Source organism: Enhydra lutris, unplaced genomic scaffold (assembly GCF_002288905.1).
Source record: "Enhydra lutris kenyoni isolate GAN:26980312 unplaced genomic scaffold, ASM228890v2 scaffoldscaffold79, whole genome shotgun sequence".
In the NCBI taxonomy this organism is placed as follows: domain Eukaryota; kingdom Metazoa; phylum Chordata; class Mammalia; order Carnivora; family Mustelidae; genus Enhydra; species Enhydra lutris.
In genome coordinates this window covers 2,686,217-2,709,216 of record NW_019154163.1, presented here as the reverse complement: position 1 = coordinate 2,709,216, position 23,000 = coordinate 2,686,217, and the positions used below count along the sequence as shown (strand labels likewise).

General features: G+C 35.2%; 1 protein-coding gene across 2 annotated transcripts in view; it reads right to left on the bottom strand.

Moving 5' to 3' along the window:
* The window catches only part of LOC111160923 (bromodomain and WD repeat domain containing 3), a 229,435-nt gene that overhangs the window by 179,811 nt on the left and 26,624 nt on the right, over nucleotides 1–23,000 (bottom strand). The gene's annotated exons all lie outside the window — the stretch shown is intronic.

Here is a 23,000-nt window from a genome sequence, read left to right as displayed (position 1 = left end):
GAAGTGTGTAAACCTGGCGATTCACAGACCTGTACCCCTGGGGATAAAAATATATTATATGTTTATGAAAAATAAAATTTAAAAAAAAAAGAAGGCCTTTTTCTAGAAAGCATAGGTTCAAATAAGCATTTGAATCAACCACATGAAGAGACACTTGTCCACATGTATAACTAGAAATTTAATATTTCTACTCATTTTCTATGACTTCAGGAAATTTTCATTGTGATTTTAAAATTAACTGAGCTTTGTGCTCTTTAATTCTAAACACACAAAATGCAGGAGACAACAAAACAACCAGCTGCTTTTGGCAATAGGTAAATGCAATCCTACCTTCTGTAACAACATGGATGAGCTTGGTGGACACTATGCTAAGTGAAAGAAGCCAGACAAAGACAAAAATCACACGACCTCACTGATACATGGAATCTTATTAAAAAAGTTCAACTCATATTAACAACTATTTGAATAGTGGTTACCAGAGGCTGGAAGGGTATGGGAAAAGGGGAGACACTGATCAAAAGGTACTAACATTTAATTACCTCATATACAGTATGGTGACTATAATAGCTACTAATGTACTGTATACTTGCAATTTGTTAAGAGAGTAGATCTCAAGTGTTCTCTTAAAAGAAATGATTACTATAGTAGTTGATGAACATGTTAATTTTTAATTGCAATAATCACTTCACAACATAGACATATATCAAAACATCATGTTGCACACCTTCAAAATACTCAATTTTAATTTGCTGAAAATAAATAAGAAAAAAATGCAAACCATCAACAGGGAAATATAGATCAAAACAACAATGAGATATCACCTCACACCTGTCAGAATGGATAAAATTAACAACACAGGAAACAAGAGATGTTGGCAAGGATCTGAAGAACGGGGACCCCTCTTACACTAATGGGAGGAATGCAAACTGATGCAGCCACTCTGGAAAACAGTATGGAGGTTCTTCAAAATGTTAAAAATAGATCCTACAATCAAGAATCACATTACTCGGTATTTACCCAAAGGATACAAAAATATGGATTCAAAGGGATACATGCACCCCTGTGTGTATAGCAGCATTATCAGTAGTAGCCAAACTATGGAAACAGCCCAAATGCCCATGGACTGATGAATGGATAAAGATGTGGTATACACACACACACACACACACACATGCGCACATGTGTGCATAAACATACTGGAACATTATTCAACCATCAAAAAGACTGAAATTTTGCCATTTGCAATGATGTCACATGTATAATGTTAAGTGAAATAAGTTGGAGAAAGAAAATACCATATGGTTTCCCTCATATGTAGAAGTTAAGAAAGAAAACAGATGAACATAATGGAAGGAGGAAAAAGAAAAAAGAGAGGGAAACAAGCCAAAAGTAACTCATAACGATAGAGAACAAACTGACCATTCATGGAGGGATGTGGGAAGGGGATGGGTTAGATGGGCATTAAAGAGGGCACTTGTTGTGATAAGCACTGGGTCTTGTATATAACTGATGAACTGCTGGATTCTACTCCAGAAACCAACATTGCACTCTATGCTAACGAGATTTAAATTAAAAAATTACCCATACTACTATGAACATTGGGGTACAGATGGCCCTTCTTTTCACTACATCTGTATCTTTGGGGTAAATACCCAGTAGTGCAATTGCAGGGTCATAGGGTAGCTCTATTTTTTAATTTCTTAAGGAATCTCCACAGTTTTCCAAAGTGGCTGCACCAACTTGCATTCCCACCAACAGTGTAAGAGGGTTCCTCTTTCTCCACAGTTGCCATACTGTGGAAAGAACCAAGATGCCCTTTAAGAGACGAATGGATAAAGAAGATATGGTCCATATATACAATGGAGTATTATGCCTCCATCAGAAAGGATGAATACCCAACTTTTGTATCAACATGGATGGGACTGGAAGAGATTATGTTGAATGAAATAAGTCAAGCAGAGAGAGTCAATTATCATATGGTTTCACTTACTTGTGGAGCATAAGGAATAACATGGAGGACATGGGGAGATGGAGAGGAAAAGTGAGTTGGGGCAAATTGGAGGGGGAAACAAACCATAAGAGACTGTAGACTCTGAGAAACAAAATGAGGATTTGGGGTGGGGGAGGGCGGGGTGAGCCTGGTGGTAGGTATTATGGAGGGCACATATTGCATGGAGCACTGGTATGGTGCATAAACAATGAATTTTAGAACATTGAAATACAATAAAATTAAATAAAATTTTAAAAATTACCCATACTTTTCCTACCAAAATTGACAAAAACATCCTTTGCTATATATAACAAAACTTAACATTTAAGACTTCCCATGTGCCAGGCATTGTGCTAAGCACTTTATATGTTTAACTTATTTAACCCTATAAATTATTATTAATACCCCCTTTTTAAAGATATGGAAAATGAAAAATAGAGGGGTAATCTCTCCAAGACCCCAATCTAGTAAATGGCAGAGCAAGGATTCAAACCCAAGCAATTTGGCTTCAGAGGTTAATCTCTTAACCAATACCATATAATACTTTTTCTGAAAATGAGAAAAAAAATTTAAATTTTCATTTGCCCCAAAGTTATACTATGTTCCAATGACTATAACAGTTTTCACCCAAAACTTTAAATTCTAGCTCAAACCAACCCAGAACATAATTAAATCTGTCAAATCATCCAATTCCAAAATTGTAATATAAAAATAGCAGATGGAATACGTTTTAAAAGAATTTGAAAACTTCTAGAAATAATAGAAGAACTCAATCAGGCAGGAGGAAATAAGATCAACAAACACAAATTAATTGCATTTCTACACACTAACAATGAACACACAGAAATCAAAATTAAGAATATGATACCATTTATAATCATTCAAAAATTAAATACTTAGATATAAATTTAGAAAAGCATGTATAATATCTGTATAGTGTAATTGTAAAATGCTGATGAAAGAAATCAAAGACCTCAATAAATGGAGAGACATACCATGGTCATGGATTACAAGGCTCCATATAGTCAGTTTTCCCAAAATTAATTCATAGGCTGAAAGCAATTCCTTTCAAAAGGCTTTTTCAGATACCAACAAGCTTACTCTAAAATATATATGGAAAAGGTACCTGGGTGGCTCAGTTGGTTAAGTGTCCAACTCTTGATTTCAGATTAGGTCATGATCTCAGGGTTGTGAGATCGAGCCCTCCATCAAGCTCCACGCTGGGCATGGAACCTGCTTAAGATTCTTTCTCCCCCTCTTCCCCTCCTTCCTCCCTTTCAAACATTAAAAAAAAAGTAAAAATAATTAATAAAATAAAATAAAATGGAAAAGCACTGACCCTAGAATATTGCAAATAATCCTGACAAAGAAAAAGTGGGAGGTATTACTCTTCTCAACATTTTAAAGCTTACTATGCAACTATAGTAATCAAAATAATCTGGTACTGGTGAAGAGATAAACACATAGATCAGTGGAATAGAATAGAGAACCAAAAAATAGATTCTTGAAGATGTGAGAAATATTCTTGACTGATATTTGAAAAAGTGCAAATCAAAATTCTATGGAAGAACAGACTTTCCAACAAATGGTGCTAAAGCAATTAGACATTCTTAGGTAAAAAAAACAATGAACCTCCACCTAAAATTCATACATTACACAATTTAACTCAAAATGGATCACAGAATTAAATGTAAAAACTATCAAGCTGCTCAAAAAAACAGATACAGTAAAAAATCTTCAGAATTCTGAAGCAAAGAATTCTTAGGCTTGACAATAAAAGCATGATCCAAAAAGAGAAAATACAATATGTGGGAAGTCATCAAAATTTAAAACTTTGGGTCTGTGAAAGCCTATGTAAAGAGGATGAACAAAACAAGCTATACACAAGGAGAAAATATTTGCAAATGACATCTAACAAAGGAATGGTATCTAGAATATATAAAGAACTCTTAAAGCTCAAGAACAGAAAGAAAATAATCCAATCAGAAAATGGGTGAAAGATTCAGACATTTTATCAGAGGATATGCATACAGTAAATAGCACTAAGAAAGATGTTCAACATCAATAGCCATCAGGGAAATGCAAAGCCACAATGATACAGCACACTGCACAGGCATGAAAAAACCTAAAATAAAATATCATGCCAATACCAAATGCTGGCAAAGATGTGGAAATTGGATAGATGGCTGGTGAGAATGTAAAATGCTACAGCCACTCTGGAAAACAGTTCAGCAGTTTCTTTAAAAAACTCAACATGTAATTACCATATGACCCACAATTGTACTCTTGGGATTTTTTTTTTTTTTGATTTTATTTATTTATCTGTCAGAGAGAGAGAGAGGGAGAGAGAGCGAGCACAGGCAGACAGAATGGCAGGCAGAGGCAGAGGGAGAAGCAGGCTCCCTGATGAGCAAGGAGCCCAATGTGGGACTCGATCCCAGGACGCCGGGATCATGACCTGAGCCGAAGGCAGCTGCTTAACCAAGCCTGAGCCACCCAGGCGTCCCTACTCTTGGGATTTTATCCCAGTGAAATGAAAGCTTACCAGAGAAAAGAAAGCTTATGTTCACACGTACAGCAAAGCAAAACAAAACACCTATGCACAAATGTTCATAGTATTTTCATTTGTAACTGCCAAAAGCTAGAGTCAACCTAGAGGCCCTTTAAATGGTGAACAAATAAACTGTGGAATACCCATATCATGGAATACCACTCTGCAATAAAAAGGAACAAATATTAACACAACTTTAATGAATGTCTAGATAATTATGCTAAGTGAAATAAAGTCATAGATTATATGATTCCATTTACATAACATTCTTAAAATGACAAAAGTATACAAATGGAGTATAGACTAGTAGTTAACAAGATAAAGGCAGTGGGAAGAGACAGGCAGATGATAGGTAGATGTGGTTATAAAAAGTTAATATGAGGGATCCTTGTGGTGATAAAAACTCTTAACTGTGGAGGTGAATACATAAGTGATAAAACGGTATAGACTTAAGTATGCACATACAATCAAATAAGTACCAACAAAACTGACAATCTCTGATTAAGACAATAGCAAATTCCAAGTCTTACACTTAACTAAACTTCTCACACAGTTTACCACCCTGATACCTTTGCTATCCTATTCCTTTAGCCTTATGCCTATGTCTGCTATTTTACCCTGTCAATATCTTCCTTAACCTTGGAAACATAGCCTAAAATCACCTCCTTAAAAAAATCTTTCTCAATCACTTCAGCCGAAAGAGAACTCTCCTACTTCACTTCTGGACATTATCATGGTACATTGCTTCTACATATCTCTGATCTAATAAGATTATAAGCATTGTAAAGACACAGATTAATGTTTAATACATCATGGAGTGTCCTAGCTCAGTCCCTTGGAAGCAAGACACTCAAGTATTTGTTCAATTAATCTGGTCCCACCTTTCTCAAAATATCTAACCACAATTCCTACTTCCCTTGGACATAAATTTTCCACTTGAAATCAGACAAATCTTTTCTGTCCTATGCAGATATCCTCTTATCTGGAATGTTCCACCCCTCAGCCTTCAAAGTTCACCTCAAAGGCCACTTATTCCTTAAAATTGTTCCTTGTTTCTCTTAATCAGTTTCATCTCTCTTTCCTGAATGCCAATTACACTTTGTATTTCCCTTAAATCACTTAGTCTACATGTCTGCTATAGACTTGTTTGTGGTCCTACCCACAAATTCATGTTGAACACCTCATGTCCAATATGATGGTATTGGGACATGGGTCCTTTGGAGAAATGATTATTGGATCATGGGGCACAGTGCTCACTAATGGAATCAGTACCCTTTAGAGAGGCCTGAGAAATCTCCCTTGCCCCTCCTTCCACGGGAAGTTACAGTGAGAAGGTACCATCTATGCACCAGAAAGTAGACCCTCACCAGACACTGAATGGGCTGATGCCATGATCTTAGACTTCTCAGACTCCAGAACGGTGAAAAACAAATGTTTGTTGTTTAGAAACCACCTAGTCTATGCCAGTTTGTTGTAGTAGCCTGAAAGGACTGAGACAATGCCTTATACTATAATCATATTCTGTCATCTGTCCAAACATCCCCCAAAAGTAAAATCCTTGAGAGCAAGGACTTCCTTAAACACTTGGAAAAGGCTTTGCATATATTTCATGTTCAAATATTTGCTAAATTGAATTAAAAATTATTTCTAAAAAGTTAAGTAATTTTGATTATCCTTCAATCTTCCAAAACCATTCAGAATTTACATTCCATAGTCAATAAGTTTTATAGGGAATTTTGATCAAGTCTATAATCCTCTTCTTAGGACTTATAAGATCTTATTTCTGATTCTCCCCCTACTCTCTAAACCTTGCCCTCTTAATTTCTTGTATTGTTTTTTATCCTGTCTCACTATTGATGAAATGCTGATAGTTCATTCAAATGTTATCCAGGGTTCTCATCTATCTTCATGCTACTGGCAATCTCACTTACCCAAATACTAATTATTGCCAAATTTTTATCTCTAACCTTTGTCCTTCACCTTAGCTCCTGCCCCACATTTTCAACCACCTCATGGACATCCATCCCCTCTACCTGGATATGACATAGATGGAGATTTCCCATATCAAGTTAATTATCCTTCCATCACAAGTTTCTTATATTCTCCCTCTCTTCAATTTTGTCACTAACATTATTTCTTACATTTCCTCTTTTATTCACCATATCCAACCAAACTGTATTATTACCTATCTCAAAAATTTTGCTTGTGGGGCGCCTGGGTGGCTCAGTGGGTTAAGCCTCTACCTTCGGCTCGGGTTGTGGTCTCAGGGTCCTGGGATCGAGCCCCACATCAGGCTCTGCTCAGTGGGGAGCCTGCTTCCCCCTCTCTCTCTGCCTGCCTCTCTGCCTACTTGTGATCTCTCTCTCTCTGTCAAATAAATAAATAAGATCTTTTAAAAAAAATTTGCTTGAATCAATCCAGTTATCTCCATTTCTATTGCCACTGATGCCATACTTATCATTTCCCATCTACATTCACAGTGATAGCCTTCCCTCTGATTTCCCTGTCTGCCTCTTCCTGTCTCTCTTCTCTCCAATTTACCCTACTCTCTGCCATCTGTGTTATCTCTTCAAAATAAAAATCTGATCATATAATTTTCTTATTCAAAAATATCCAGTGGTACATTAATATCTACAAGATAAAATCTAAACCCATCAGTATTATCATAGAACAGAGGTTGACAAACTATAGTCCATGGTCCAATTTCAGCCCACCACCTCTTTATGTAAAGACAGTTTTATTAGAAAACGATGATTCTCATTCATTGACATATTATCCATGGCTGCTTTCACATTACCACACAGTTGAGTAACTGCAAGAGATCAAAGGGATATACACAAGGCCAAAAACTTACTATCCAGCCCTTTATCCAAAAATCCTATAGAATCCTAGCATGGATGGTTCAGAATAATTGGGCTCCAACCTCCCTTTCTAGTCACATCTCCTACTGAAAATTCCAGGCTCTTATTTTATCAAACAGCAATTCTCTTCTCAGTACTACTACTCTTTGATACAGTTGGACCTCAAAGTATATTGAATAAATTAGTATTTACTAATTCCCATGATATTATCTCATGTCTTATTTAAAACACATATATCATATGTGAAAACTGTGACTCTAAACATAAATCAGAGGTTGGTAACTATTTGGGAAAGTGATAGCAAATATGACGATTATAAATATTTCAGAATACCTACAATGGTTGACAAGAGGTTCTACTATGGCAACCAGTTAATATATATTATTGACTTTGCTAAGAATTTTGTGGGAAGACCACTAGAATTATAGTCAAAGGACAGATCTGACAAGTTTACATACTAAAGTAGCACCTCACTATAGTTGTGTGTGAGTTAGACAATATTTTCACAAAGATAACTAAAATATATCTTTAATCTGAGTAATTATTATCATTATTCACATTACTATCAGCACTTGTGACCCAATATCATAATTACAAATTACATCTACATGACATTTTAAACCTTATGAATTAATTATATAGATATCTCATTTGAGATCACGGTCATTCTGTGAGATATGAAAGAAAACATTTTCTTCAATTTGTTAATGAGGAAATTAAGGCCCAAAGAAACTAAGAGATTTGTCTAACATCACAGAGCCATTTAAGAGCCAAGCCTAGGCTCAATCCAGGTCTCCAAATTCTAGTTCAAAATTCTTCACACTTTTCAGTGTTACCGACTTTAATGAAATTATACAAAGGGCAATCTCCTATGAGCCTGGAAAACTAACTTTAACAGCAAAAATTCTACATTTTTCTACATTATGTACTTACATCATACTCTAAAAGTCAGTAACAGTATCAACAGGAACTCTGGCTCTATTAAAATTTGGTTTCACTGGAAAGTTCACCAGATTTAAAGACTATTCTAAAATGGCAACATCGGAGCTCTTAGACCAAAAGTCTATTCATATCATTCTCTAATTACAGTGAAGAAAAATATGTTTTAAAATTATTTTACAGTGGAAACAAAAGTGAAAATGAACTTTTGGGACTTCATCAAGATCAAAAGCTTCTGCACAGCAAAGGAAACAGTCAACAAAACAAAGAGGCAACCCACGGAATGGGAGAAGATATTTGCAAATGACAGTATAGACAAAAGGTTGATATCCAGGATCTATAAAGAACTCCTCAAACTCAACACACACAAAACACATAATCATATCAAAAAATGGGCAGAAGATATGAACAGACACTTCTCCAATGAAGACATACAAATGGCTATCAGACACATGAAAAAATGTTCATCATCACTAGCCATCAGGGAGATTCAAATTAAAACCACATTGAGATACCATCTCACACCACTTAGAATGGCCAAAATTAGCAAGACAGGAAACAACATGTGTTGGAGAGGATGTGGAGAAAGGGGAACCCTCTTAGACTGTTGGTGGGAATGCAAGTTGGTGCAGCCACTTTGGAAAACAGTGTGGAGATTCCTCAAGAAATTAAAAATAGAGCTTCCCTATGACCCTGCAATTGCACTACTGGGTATTTACCCCGAAGATACAGAGGTAGTGAAAAGAAGGGCCATCTGTACCCCAATGTTTATAGCAGCAATGGCCACGGTTGCCAAACTGTGGAAAGAACCAAGATGCCCTTCAACGGACGAATGGATAAGGAAGATGTGGTCCATATACACTATGCAGTATTATGCCCCCATCAGAAAGGATGAATACCCAACTTTCGTAGCAACATGGACGGGACTAGAAGAGATTATGCTGAGTGAAATAAGTCAAGCAGAGAGAGTCAATTATCATATGGTTTCACTTATTTGTGGAGCATAACAAATAACATGGAGGACGAGGGGAGATGGAGAGGAGAAGGGAGTTGAGGGAAATTGGAAGGGGAGGTGAACCATGAGAGACTATGGACTCTGACAATCTGAGGATTCTGAAGGGGCGGGGGTGGGAGGTTGGGGGATCCAGGTCGTGGGTATTGGAGAGGGCACGGATTGCATGGAGCACTGGGTATGGTGCAAAAACAATGAATACTGTTACACTGAAAAGAAATAAAAAATTTTTAAAAAAGATATTAATGCTACCATAAAAAAAATTATTTTACAGTGACATGGAAAATTTAACTGGTGTCAAAAATATTTCTAGGATGAAATACATGATTTGTCCTGAAAAAAATCATTTGTTTCAACTCCACAGCCTAAAAATATGCAGAAAAGCCCTTAAGTAAAATTAATAACAAATTCTTGTATGCCAACTATGTGCTTTTTAAAAGAGTTACAATCATGAATAATCATGTACCCAACAAGAGAGCACCCAACTATATAAAATAATAAATAGCAAACATAAAAGAATTAATAGTAACACAGTATGTGGAAAGGACTTTAATATCCCAATTACATCAATAGACAGATCATCGAAACAGAAAATAACCAAGGAAACAATGGCTTTGACGACACACTGAACCAGATGGACTTAATAGATATATTCAGAACATTCCATCCTAAAGCAGCAAAGTACACATTCTTTGCAAGTACAAATGGAAAATTCTCCAGAACAGATTACACATTAGCCCTCAAAACAGACCTCAACAAATACAGAAAGATGGAAATCATACCATGAACCTTTTCTGAACACAAAACTATGTAACCAGAAGTCAACCAGAAGAAAAAATGGGGTAAGACCATAAATACACGGAGGTTCAACAACATGCTACAATACTTGGGTCAACCAGGAAATCAAAGATGAAATTTAAAAATACATGTTAACAAATCAAAATGAAACACAAAACAGTCTAAACCTGTGGGATACAGCAAAAGCAGTCCTAAGAGAGAAGTACATAGTAATACATATAGTCTACCTCAATACATATAGCCTACCTCAAGAAGCAAGAAAAATCTCAAAGAAACAACCTAACCCTACAACTAAGAGAACCAGAAAAAGAATGCATGAAGCCTAAAGACAGCAGAAAGAAGGGAATAATAATGATTAGAGCAGAAACAAATTATATAGAATCTAAAAAGGAAACAATAGAACAGGTCAATGAAACCAAGAACTGGTACCTTGAGAAATGAAATAAAATTAACAAACCCATAGCCAGACTTCTAAAAATTAAGGACCCAAAAAATAAAATGACAAATGAGAGAGAAGAAATAACTAACACCACAGAAATACAAACAATTATAAGAGAATATTATGAAAATCTATATGCAAACAAATTGAACAACCTGGAAGAAATGGATAAATTCCTAGAAACGTTAACTGTCAAAACAGAAACAGGAAGAAATAGAAAACTTGAACAGAGAAATCAACAGCAAATAAATTGCATTAGTAATGAAAAAAGTTCCAACAAAGAAAAGCCCAGAACCAGTTGGCTTCACAGGTGAATTCTAGCAAACCTTTAAAAAACAGTTAATGCCTATTCTTCTCAAATTATTCCAAAAAGTAAAAAAAAAGTAAAGAAAACTTCCAAATTCATCATATGAGGTGAGCATTACATGACACCAAAACCGTACAAACACCCCACTAAAAAAGACAACTACAGGCCAATATCCCCAATGAACACAGATCCAAAAATTCTTAATAAAATATTAGCAAACCAAATCCAACAATACATTAAAAATATCATTCACCATAATCAAATGATATTTATTCCTGGTGAGCAAGTTGGTTCTATATTCATAAATCAATCAACATGATACACCACATTAATAAAAGAAAGGATGGGGGGCGCCGGAGTGGCTCAGTGCGTTAAGCCTCTGCCTTAGGCTCAGGTCATGGTCTCAGAGTCCTGGGATTGAGCCCCACCTCAGGCTCTCTGCTCAGTGGGGAGCCTGGCCCCCACCTCTGTCTGCCTCTCTGCCTACTTGTGATCTCTCTCCCTCTGTCAAATAAATAAATAAAACTTTAAAAAATATAAGAAAGAATAGGAAACATATGTCATTTCGACAGATGTAAACTATAAAACACTGATGAAAGAGATTGAGGATGACACAAAAAAATAGAAAGACATTCCATACTCATGGATTGGAAGAACAAATACTGTTAAAATATCCATGCTGCCAAGGTAATCTACATGTATATTGCAATCCCTATCAAAATACCACCAACAGGGGCGCCTGGGTGGCTCAGTGAGTTATAGCCTCTGCCTTCAGCTCAGGTCATGATCCCAGGATCCTGGGATCGAGCCCCACATTGGGCTCTCTGCTCAGCAGGGAGCCTGCTTCCTCCTCTCTGCCTGCTTCTCTGCCTACTTGTGATCTCCATCTGTCAAATAAATAAATAAAACCTTTTAAAAAAATACCACCAACATTTTTCACAGAGCTAGAACAAACAATCCTAAAATTTATATGGAGCCACAAAAGACCCTGAATAGCCAAAGCTACCTTGTAAAAGAAAAGCAAACCTGGAGACATCACAATTCTGGACTTCAAGCTGTATTAAAAGCTGTAGTGATCAAAACAGTACAGAACTGGCACAAAAATAGATACAGATGAATGGAATAGAATAGAAAACCCAGAAATGAGCCCACAACTATCTGGCAATTAATCTTTGACAAAGCAGGAAAGAATATCCAATGGGAAAAGGACAGTTTGTTCAATAAATGGGTGTTGGGAAAACAACAGCAACATGCAAAAGAATGCAACTGGACCACCTTCTTATACCACACACAGAAATCAATTCAAAATGGATTAAAGATCTAAAAATGAGACCTGAAACCCTAAAAATCCTAGAGGAGAACACAGAATAACCTCTTGACATTGGTCGTAGCAGCTTCTTTCTAGGTATGTCTCCTGAGACAAGGGAAATAAAAGCAGAAATAAAGTACTGGGACTTAATAAAAATAAAAAGCTTGCACACAGTGAGGGAAACAATCAACAAAACTAAAGGTAACCCATGGAATGGGAGAAGATATTTGCAAATGACATACCTGATAAAGGGTTAGTATACAATGTATTTAAGTAACTTGTAAAACTCAGTACCCAAAAAAGAATAATCTAATTAACGAATGGGCAGAAGACATGAATAGACATTTCTCCAAAGAAGACATGCCAATGGCCAACAAACACATGAAAAGATGCTCAACATCATTCATCATTAGGGAAATACAAATTAAAACTATACCTGTCAGAATGGCTAAAATTAACAACACAAGAAAAAACAGGTGTTGGCAAGGATGTGGAAAAAGGGTAACCCTCTTGCTTTGTTGTTGGGAATGTGAACTGGGGAAACCACTCTGGAAAAGAGTATGGAGGTTCCTCTAAACTTAAATATGGACTTACCCTATAATCCAGCAATCACACTTTTAGGTGTTTACTCAAAGAATACAAAAATACTAATTCAAAGGGATTCAGACACTCCTATGTTTATAGAAACATTATGTACAATAGCCAAATTATGGAAACAGCCCATGTGTCCATCAACTGATGAATGGACAAAGAAGATGTGAGGTGTATACATATATACGTGTGTGTGTGTGTGTGTGTGTGTGTGTGTATAAAATATTCTTCAGCCACAGAGAGGAATGAAATCTTGTCATTTGCAGTGACATAGATGGAGGTATGCTACGTGAAATAAGTCAGTCAGAGAAAGACAAATACTGTATAATTTCGGTGCTATGTGGAATTTAAGAAGCAAAACACAAAAGCAAAAGGAAAAAAAGTGAAAAAGGCACACAAAGACTCTTAACTATGGAGAACAAACTGATGGTTACCACAGGGGAGGTAGGTGGGAGAATGGGTTAAACAGATGATGAGCATTAAGGAGTGCACTTGTTGAGATAAAGATCAGTGATGTATGGAAGTGTTGGATCATTACATTGTACACCTGAAACAAATATTGCACTGTATATTAACTGAAATTTAAATAAAAACTTTTTAAAAAGATTTGTAAGACCATATGTTGAAAGAATCAAAACATACCTGGGACTGAAAGAACGAATATCAGCTATGAATTAAAAAAAAAAAAAAAGAAAAATCAGCACTGCAATTAATCAGGCTAGGAGGATAGACACAGATAAAGTGAACTACAAAGTTAACAGGAAACACTGTTTTTCCCAAGGTCATGTACCAGTTGTAAAATATCATAATGACCCCTTATTGGAGTGATTATTGCTTTCTTACCAATGATGTCTCTAGACTTGCTTTGCTATTTTCATTTATTACTGGCAGAAGATACCAAATTCCTAAACCACCCTGCTTCATGACAGCACCCAATCCCTAGTTAATTCCTACTTCTCTCAATCTGCTTCAAAAGGAGTCACTAATCTAGAACTAATCCTGGCTGACTTCAGACCCTTCTCAGAATTCTTCAGCGGCAATCCAAAATTTACAAAAAACACTTCCCTTCTCCCCCTTATCCAAAGGCCTTGTGTGGTTCTTCTGGAGTATACTCCCTCACTAATGAATGAATAAATTTAATTTTGTCATATTATGGGCTTGTTCCTTGTGGTCTCTAGTTGGTAAGGCTTTAACAAGGTAAATTTTTTTTAAAGATTTATATTTTATTGAGAGAGTGAGCAGGGGTGGGGGGTTGAGGAGGGAAATGGAGGAAAGAACGAAAGAAAGAAAGAAAGAAAAAGAAAGAAAGAAAGAAGAGAAGAAAAGTCAAGCAGACTCCCATCTGACTGTGAAGCCCTAAGGGCTCTATCTCGAGATCCTGAAATCATGACCTGAACCAAAATCAAGAGCTGGACTCTTAACTGACTGAGCCACCCAGGTGCCCCCCAAGATAAATTATTTTTAATTACCCTAGAGATTCAACAGTTTAGTACTGACAAAAAGCACCACCCTCCCTCTCTTCCCAAAACATAAAAAGAAAAAAAAAAAACACTTCTGCACTTAAACCAGAAAATCATTAGCCATAAGTGACTTTCACTACCAAGATGAACTTACTGAATTCTACTACTTATAACACAGGAAGTATCTGATCAATGATGCTAAGAGATATAATATTTAACCAAAGCCAGGTAACTACCATACCTGCTGGGAGAAGCAGTATATTATTAACTTGGCATCAAGCTCCAGATAAAAGTATACAAATTGGTGATATTATCTGATTTTTAATATATATCAGTCATATAGCTCAAGAAATTTTACCTGTCACCCATAATCTACTAATGTGCTATACCTAGTATTCATGAAATTCTTGTATAATTTTCTAGCTTTTCATTTTTAAACTTTAAACAGATTATATTAAGAAAAAACAGAATATTTCCAAGTCTTCTATAAATGGCATTGAAAGATAAAATTAGTCTTTTTAACCACAAGCCAATACAACTTCATATCCAAAGAATCCATAAACAACCCAGAGAATTTAAATATGACTCATTACCAGTAACACTGGAAGGTAGCAGGTCTAGCTATTTTAAAGAATAATCTCAACCCGACTTTGGTAGGCCAACCTTATGAAGGGAATGAAGGACAAAGGATATTACCAAAATTATATTCTAATAGGATGCCTGTTGGATCAAGAAATGTTTTAAAATCCACTAAAACAACTTCAAAACAATAAAGCAAAGATTCAAACTTCTAAGAAATAGTAGCTACACACCTACCTCAAAGATAAACCTCAGGAATATGGGGGTTGGGTGGAGGATGAAGTAGAGAGGAGTGCTTTCAGCAAAAGCTTAAGACTGAATCAAAAACATTACCAGAGACTCAGCCAAAAACTGCTAACAAAAAATAGTCTTAAGGTTTCATTCACAAAAGTGAAAAGGACTACTATTCATAAATCAGGCTTCTAATACCACACCCATCACCATCAAAATCATCTTCAAATACAAAATTTTTCAGAAAACAAGATATATTTAAAAGTTAAAATAATTTCGGATTAGCCTTTTCTCTTTTACAAAAAAAATCACCTGATCAACATTTATTCTTTTATTTTTTTTTTATTTTAATGAGAAAACAGAATCACAGCAAATAAGCAAACTTCTGACTGTTTAAAATGCACTTGAATGGGGAGCTTGGGTGGTTCAGTTGGTTAAGGGTCTACCTATGGCTCAAGTCATTATCCCAGGGTCCGGGGATGGCACCCTGTGTTGGGGTCCTTGCTCAGCCTGCTCCTCCCTCTCCCTCTGCCCCTCTTCCCTGCTTATGCGTGCTCACTCTCTCAGATAAATAAATCTTTATAAAAAGATAGATAGATAGATAATGCACTTGAACATAATGGCTCCTATAAGTAGAGAGGACAATAAACTAAGGAAATACTCTTTCAAGAATAGTGGAAAGTGACTCATGAAATTCAGTGTCAATTCTACATTTACAAAGACTAGTAATATTTTCTGTGTGAAGCTTGGCTTGAGGGTTCCCCAAAAAAAGTTCTAACAACTAAACGAAAAAAGTGTTATAAAAAAAGTCAGAAAAAGATCAGAAACAAATTTCAAAAGAAACCTGAAAACTACAGTAAAAACACAAGACAACAGAGTTATTTCTTTCATGGATCAAATTATGTCTCTGAAACCTTAACCACATAGAATAGCTTTACAGTCTTTAAGGTTGATGCCTTTCACACCCTACAACACCCATCCACACTACAATTCAAATTATACCAGTAAGTCCCATAGAGTATTGATATTCATGATCACTGAATGTCTTATTCCTAGGATAGTATTAAGTGAGATATAGCAAATAAACAATTTTCTAATTCCATTTCTAATTCCATTCAACCTTTCCACAAAGTTCACTTAATATAATTTGGGAATACATATCCTAAATCTTTATTTTACTGTCTTCAAAACCATTTAACTGCATCTGGTTATTATACACAGATGTTTTATTAGGCTGCCTTTTCCTCCAACGAACCAAATCTGAAATTGCTTTACAGCATACTTTTATGAACTATAAATACCTAAGTTCTATTTCTATAAGGTACTGAGTAAAACGTGTAAAACAAATACTAAAAGATTCTTTTAGAATGCTTTGGTGTATGTTGAAAGAAAAAGCTAAAGGAATGACAAAAAAATAATGAGGAAGGGAAAGAATGTTCAAAATAGGAATAAATTCTTTTCTGTTATACATGATGATACTAAGACTCATGTAATAAAAGCTATTTTTCTTTCAAATAAAGAAACAAATTAATCCTAATATTAATACAATGTTGACTCCAGAAATTGATACAAACAACAAACTCATGAGCTATATAAAACCGTATCAATGCCTTTAAAAGGGATGCTTAAGTTTCCATGTGGCAGCAATTATACTACTTCTATTCATGTAATTTCTTAGTGAGCACTCACAATGTAGCACTTTAAAAAGATTCTGAGTTTATTTTCCAGTTCTGATTACTTGCAGGTATGACAAGAAGCCCCTGCTCCTCTCCAGAAACATAAAATAATGACTTTAGAATCAACTTGTTTCATGCACAATTATGTGAGTACAAAAAGGAGGAAGATGGTAAAGTACAGAGGAGGAGGTAGGAAAAGCAAGGTCTGGCAAAAGTGTTATCTATGGACAAGATAAGAACTATATAAAATTAGAGAAGGAGGATGACACATATTCCTGGCAGAAACCCAGTCATCTCAGCCAAATAAAAAAAAAAATTAAGATTTTATTTATTTATTTGACAGGCAGAGATCACAAGTAGGCATAGAGGCAGGCAGAGAGAGAGAGGTGGAAGCAGGCTCCCTGTTGAGCAGAGAGCCTGATGTGGGGCTCGATCCCAGGACCCCGGGATCATGACCTGAGCCGAAGGCAGAGGCTTTAACCTACTGAGCCACCCAGGCACCCCATAATAAAAAAATTTAAATTAAACTTTCTTTCAATTTACATTTACAAATTAACAAAAGGCGAGTTTCCCACCACCAAGTGAATTATGGGTTAAAGTGTGACATATAACCATACAACGGCCAATAAGTCAAGAGCCGATCAATGCTAAATGGAAGCTCGCAGCAATATATAAATATTAATTTGGCTTTAGAGTTAATACAAGCCTCCTGAGCAATATACAGTATAATTCACAGGCCTACTATGAAATTATAAGACAATGCTATGTATCAATTTTACTCAAGATAAAAGAGAAAAAAAAGGCTTAAAAATAGTCCTGTCGTATCATGCCTTCGATTCAGTTTAGAAACTTAAGTTTGCACATTTGTTCCTTGGGTAATAATGTCAGTCTCAAACTAGAATAAACAAGCTATCCTGTCATCATTTCTACAGATAATTTTATGGAAATTGTTTAGAATATAATAATTAGGAAAATTTCTGAAACTTTTAATATGATATAAAAATAGACTATAAGGCTAGTTCTTTCAAATATTCATTTCAAATGGATAAGAAATAGACTTTTGAAATTACTTCTGTACTGAAAAACTAGCTCAGTAGCAGAGTTGTGTTTGTGTGAAATTTTATTTTCAAATTTTAGTACAACTACTTACAAAATTTCCAAAACAAATACTGATCTTTAAAGGAATGAAAAAACAACAATATTTAGTTATTATAGTGTAAGATCTCAAATGACACTACAAATATTAATTACACATGCTCCAAGATTTTTTTTGAGTGGTATTAGGTATTAATATTATTTTCAATTTAGTTCAACATTCTTCCTTTGATTTAAGCCAAGCATATAGCTAATGAAATGGCATGACTGGAGATTAGACTTGTAATAACATAAATATCATAGGTACCTGTGCTCTTTCCCTATAGGGATTAGGAAATTCACCCTTGGTAAACTTAAGTACACATATATGTAAAGTATTACAGTAGTTAGTCTATGCTATGCCATGCTCCCCCACCTCCATTTCATTAAATTACTAATTAACACTGTTGGGTTAACTGCACAAAGGATGGGAACATTTGAATAAATAATCTCATATTGTGGAAAGTCCAGATAAGGTCAGAATCTTATTGTTTTTGGCCAAAGACAATTGTGAAACTCATTAGAAAGAAGTGGCACAATATGATCTTTGAAGTGAGTTACTAAAATCAAAATAGGAAAAGCTAAAGGTTTCTAAGTACAAAAGTAGAAAACATTCCAGGCTAAAATTGTGAAACAAATCATTAGTTAATACATTATTACTAAATTGTGTACCTATCCAGAAAGCTGCTTATTGGTTTTCGTATTGTTCTAGATCCTCACTGTCCATTACAGTACTCATTAGCCATATGTGGTTATAGAATTTAAAATTAGTAAAAATTCTGTAAAATTAAAAATTGAGTTTCCTGGATATGAAAGCCATATGTGGCTCGTGCCTACTGTTTTAGATGGCACCAAACAGAACATCTCCATTATCACAGAAAGTTCTATTGGGTAGCACTATTTTACATAAAATGCCAATTAAAATGAGCCCCAAGAAATAACTGGTATAAGACTAACTATACTGGGTAAAATTAAAAAGTGGAACATATCTATTTATGATAAAAGTTCTATGCAAAGTAGCAACAGAAAGGAACATCCTCAAACTGATAAAGGCATCTACCCTTACACTTTAGGGTGAAAGACTGCCTGCTTTCCCCCTAAAATCAGCAACTAGGGAAGGATATCCAGTCTCATCACTTTAATTCACCATTATACCTGAAGCACTAGCAGTTCACTAGTGCAGGACAAAGAACCCTAACGCAGACAAGATTAGAAAGGAAAAGTAAACCTATCTTTATTTGTAGACAAGGTGATTATCTATGTAGAGAATTCTGAAGAATCTAAAAAAAAATGCTATTAGATCTAGGTGAATTTAGCAAGATCAACATACAAAAACAAAACAAAACCCCTCCATTTACTGTCAACAAACAAGTATAAATTTGAAAATTAAGAATATGTAATTTAAAATAGCACCAAAAAAACCATGAAACCCTCAGGAAAAAAATTCACAATAGATGTGCAAAACCTATACACGGAAAATTACAAAATATTGCTATGAGAAATTACAGATGACCTAAATAAATGGGAAATTATACCATGTTCCTAGATTATAAGGTTCAATATTGTTAAGATGTTAATTTTCCCCCAAATTATCTACAGAGTCAGTGTAATCCCAAACAAAATCCTAATTGTTTCTTGGTTGAAACTGAGAAGTTAATTCTAAAATTATACGTTGCTAGTAGAAATACAAAATGGGATAGCCACTTTCAAAATAGTTCTGCAATTTCTTAAAAAGTTAAACCAATACTTACCATATGATCCAACAATCCCATTAACTAGATATTTACCCAAGAGAAATGAAAACCAATGTTCATGCAAAGACATATATAAGAAAGTTTATAACAGCTTTATTTACAATAGCCAAAATCCGAAAAACCTCAAATGCCCATCAGTTGATGAATTAACAAACATATCACAGTATATCCATCCATACAATGAAATACTGCTCGGTAATAAAAAGGAATAAATTACTGATACATGAAATTACATGCATAAATTAAAAAAAAGCACTAGGTTCCAAGCAAAATCAGATATAAATAAAAGACTATGTGCTTATTATTTCATTTAGATAAAACTGTAAATGAGGTAAAAGTAGAGTGGACAGAGAGGTTCCTGGTTTCCAGAAATACAGGGAAGGGCAGAGGACGGACTACAATGAGACACAGGAAATCCAGGATATGACAGAAATGTTCTATATTTTTACTTTCTGTTATTTATACAAATGCGTGTTTGTCAAAACTCATTGGACACTTTATTTTATATGACTTAATTTATATGTATTTTTACTAATGAATTTATATGAATTTTTATGAATTTATATGAATATTTGACTTAAAAAATAAAAGTAATAGGGGCGCCTGGGTGGCTCAGTCACTTAAGCATCCAACTCTTGATTTCAGATCAAGTCATAGATCCAGCCCCAAGTCAGGGTACCCACTTAGCAGGGAGTCGCCTTCCTCCCTCTCCCTCTGCCCCTCTCCCCTACCCATGTGCGCACGCACACACACTCTCTCTCTAAAAATAAATAAGCAAATCTAAATAAAGAAATAAATGTAATATGGCTAACCTTCTATTTTGGTGCTCTATAAGCACAGATCTGTTATACCAAGGAAATATGGTATAGAAATAGACTGTCTGGAAGGCAAACAGGGTAACTTCTGTCAGTCCCATACTTCTCTGGACTTTAGCTTCTTCTGGTGTAAACAGGAGTTTATAACCCAGTTTCTCAAATCTGTTTCCAGGAAATTTTCAGAATGTTACAGGTATTTTGGGAAAGGGGTTTCTACTGTCCAATTACCTAGGAAACATTCCCCATAAGGTGATTTCACAATGCATTTAGCATATGAAAAGCTCTGAGCAGGTCTACATGCATTCATTTTTTTTTCTGTAATTCTTTAAACTCAGTGTTTCCCACATGTACTTGACCAAGAAACACTTCTATCAAAAAATGGTGTTAGGGGTGCCTGGGTGGCTCAGTGGGTTAAAGCCTCTGCCTTCAGCTCAGGTCATGATCTCAGGGTCCTGGCATCAAGCCCCACATCAGGCTCTCTGCTCAGTGGGGAGCCTGCTTCCCCCCTCTCTCTCTACCTACTTGTGATCTCTGTCTGTCAAATAAATTAAAAAAAAATGGTGTTAGTGGAGCAACTGGGTGGCTCAGTCAGTTAAGCGTCCAACTCTTGATTTTGGCTCAAGTCGTGATCCCAGAGTAGTGAGATGGAGCCTGCTTAAAATTCTCTCTCTCCCTATCCTTCTGCCTCTCCAACCCCCACCCCCTGTTCCCTCTCTCAATGAATAAATAAATAAATAAATAAATAATGTTTTAGATGGTATTGCTAAAGTTCTAAAATTCATTGAACTTTCAAGATTACCTTTTTGATTAAGTTTTCTTAAAACTTATTTATTAGAGAGAGAAAGAGAGACAGAGCATGCACATGAACACACACACACACACACACACACACACACACACACGAGGAAGTTGGAGGAGCGGCAGAGGGACACTCTTTCAAGCAGACTCCTTGCTGAGCACAGAGCCTGACAGAAGGCTGTCTCAGGACCCATGAGATCATGACCCACGAGATCACAACCTGAGCTGAAACCAAGAGTCAGATCTTCAAGGGACTAAGCCACCCTGGTGCCCCACCTTCTTGATTAAGTTTTATTTACATTGAGAAACTATATAACTGATTGACTTTAAAGCAGCTATGCAGAACTGTAGCCCTTAATGAGAATACTTTTAAATCACAAATTTTAAAGGACTTCTTATTCATCTTGCTACTTTCCTAGTCAACTCCTCTGAGTTTTTACCAGGTTCTGAATTCTAAATATCCTAAACTTAAATATTTTTGACTCCTATATACTACATGAAAATACATCATGGTTGAATTATCTCTATTTGAATAGCTCCTCTTCAAATAACAGGGCAGAATTAAGAATGTGAAAACATCAATGCCAGGAACACTAAAATTCCTGAGCAATTACTATAAAAATAACAAAGTGATCTAAGAAAGTAAGTGTTCACTGAACAAAACTGGTATAAGTTTGAATATATATAGTTAAAATAGTTTTTAAAAAGGGAAGGAAAGAAAGACTAAAGATGGAAAACCAATATTCTAAGTGCTGCTCTTCAGTGCTTTACATGGGATCACTGAAAGAAGTACAAAGCATTACAAATAATGTTGATAGTGTGGTTAAAAATATTGTATCTTTTGAATGTAAATAAATAGATGAATAATAAGAGCCATCTTAAGTCAGTAAGTTAATTAGGAATAAAGCTTTAGGGGAAAAGTGAACACTGGAAAATTCTAAAGGATAAACAAACCACCCCTGAAAATGAAAAAAAAAATGTTAGAAATGCTATGTCCAATTAGACCCAAATCAGTAGTCTTCTTCACCCAGTAACAGCCAGGCTATGGAAGAGTATTGTTAGTAATGTATACCGAAGTATCTAATTTACTTCAATAACCCTTATGACTCTTTATCAATAATTTTATCTACATAACTTTTGAAATTATTTCTAGCCTAAATTTGTTTAAACTCTTGGGGTAAATAACTTCTATAAGATTATTATATAAAATAGTATTCCTTTTAAAAAGTATTTTTATTTTTCAATTTGAATTTAAGGAATATTCTCTGGGCCCTAGGCACTACATAAAATAATTTTTTAGAAGAGTAAAAAAATAGGGAAGCAAAGTGGCAATTACTCATCTAGCTGTTTATATTCTTTTTAAGAGTTAAATTTTAGTACAAATGGTTTTGTAGCTAGGTCTCCTTGGAAACCACTAATAGTATTTCTCCATAATGGTCTGGCCAGAGATGCCCCAGGAATAATCTGAATGGAATATGCAAATTTCAGTAAACTTTAAAAAGGGGAAGGGTGATTTTTCTTGTTTTAATAAAGACATATAAAATTTATCACATCATTATGTTTAGTAAACAGATAAAAGCAGAATGTATTTTGTTTTGTTCTTTACATAGTTACCCATCTTTACATAGTTCCCTGTAAAATCTTTAAGCTCAGCACAAAGATATGTAAACAGGCATCCATATGGTTAAAAACATGTATAGTATATAAAAAAGTAAGTTCTTCTGCTAAAGAAAGAAAGAAAGATGGAAAGAAAGAA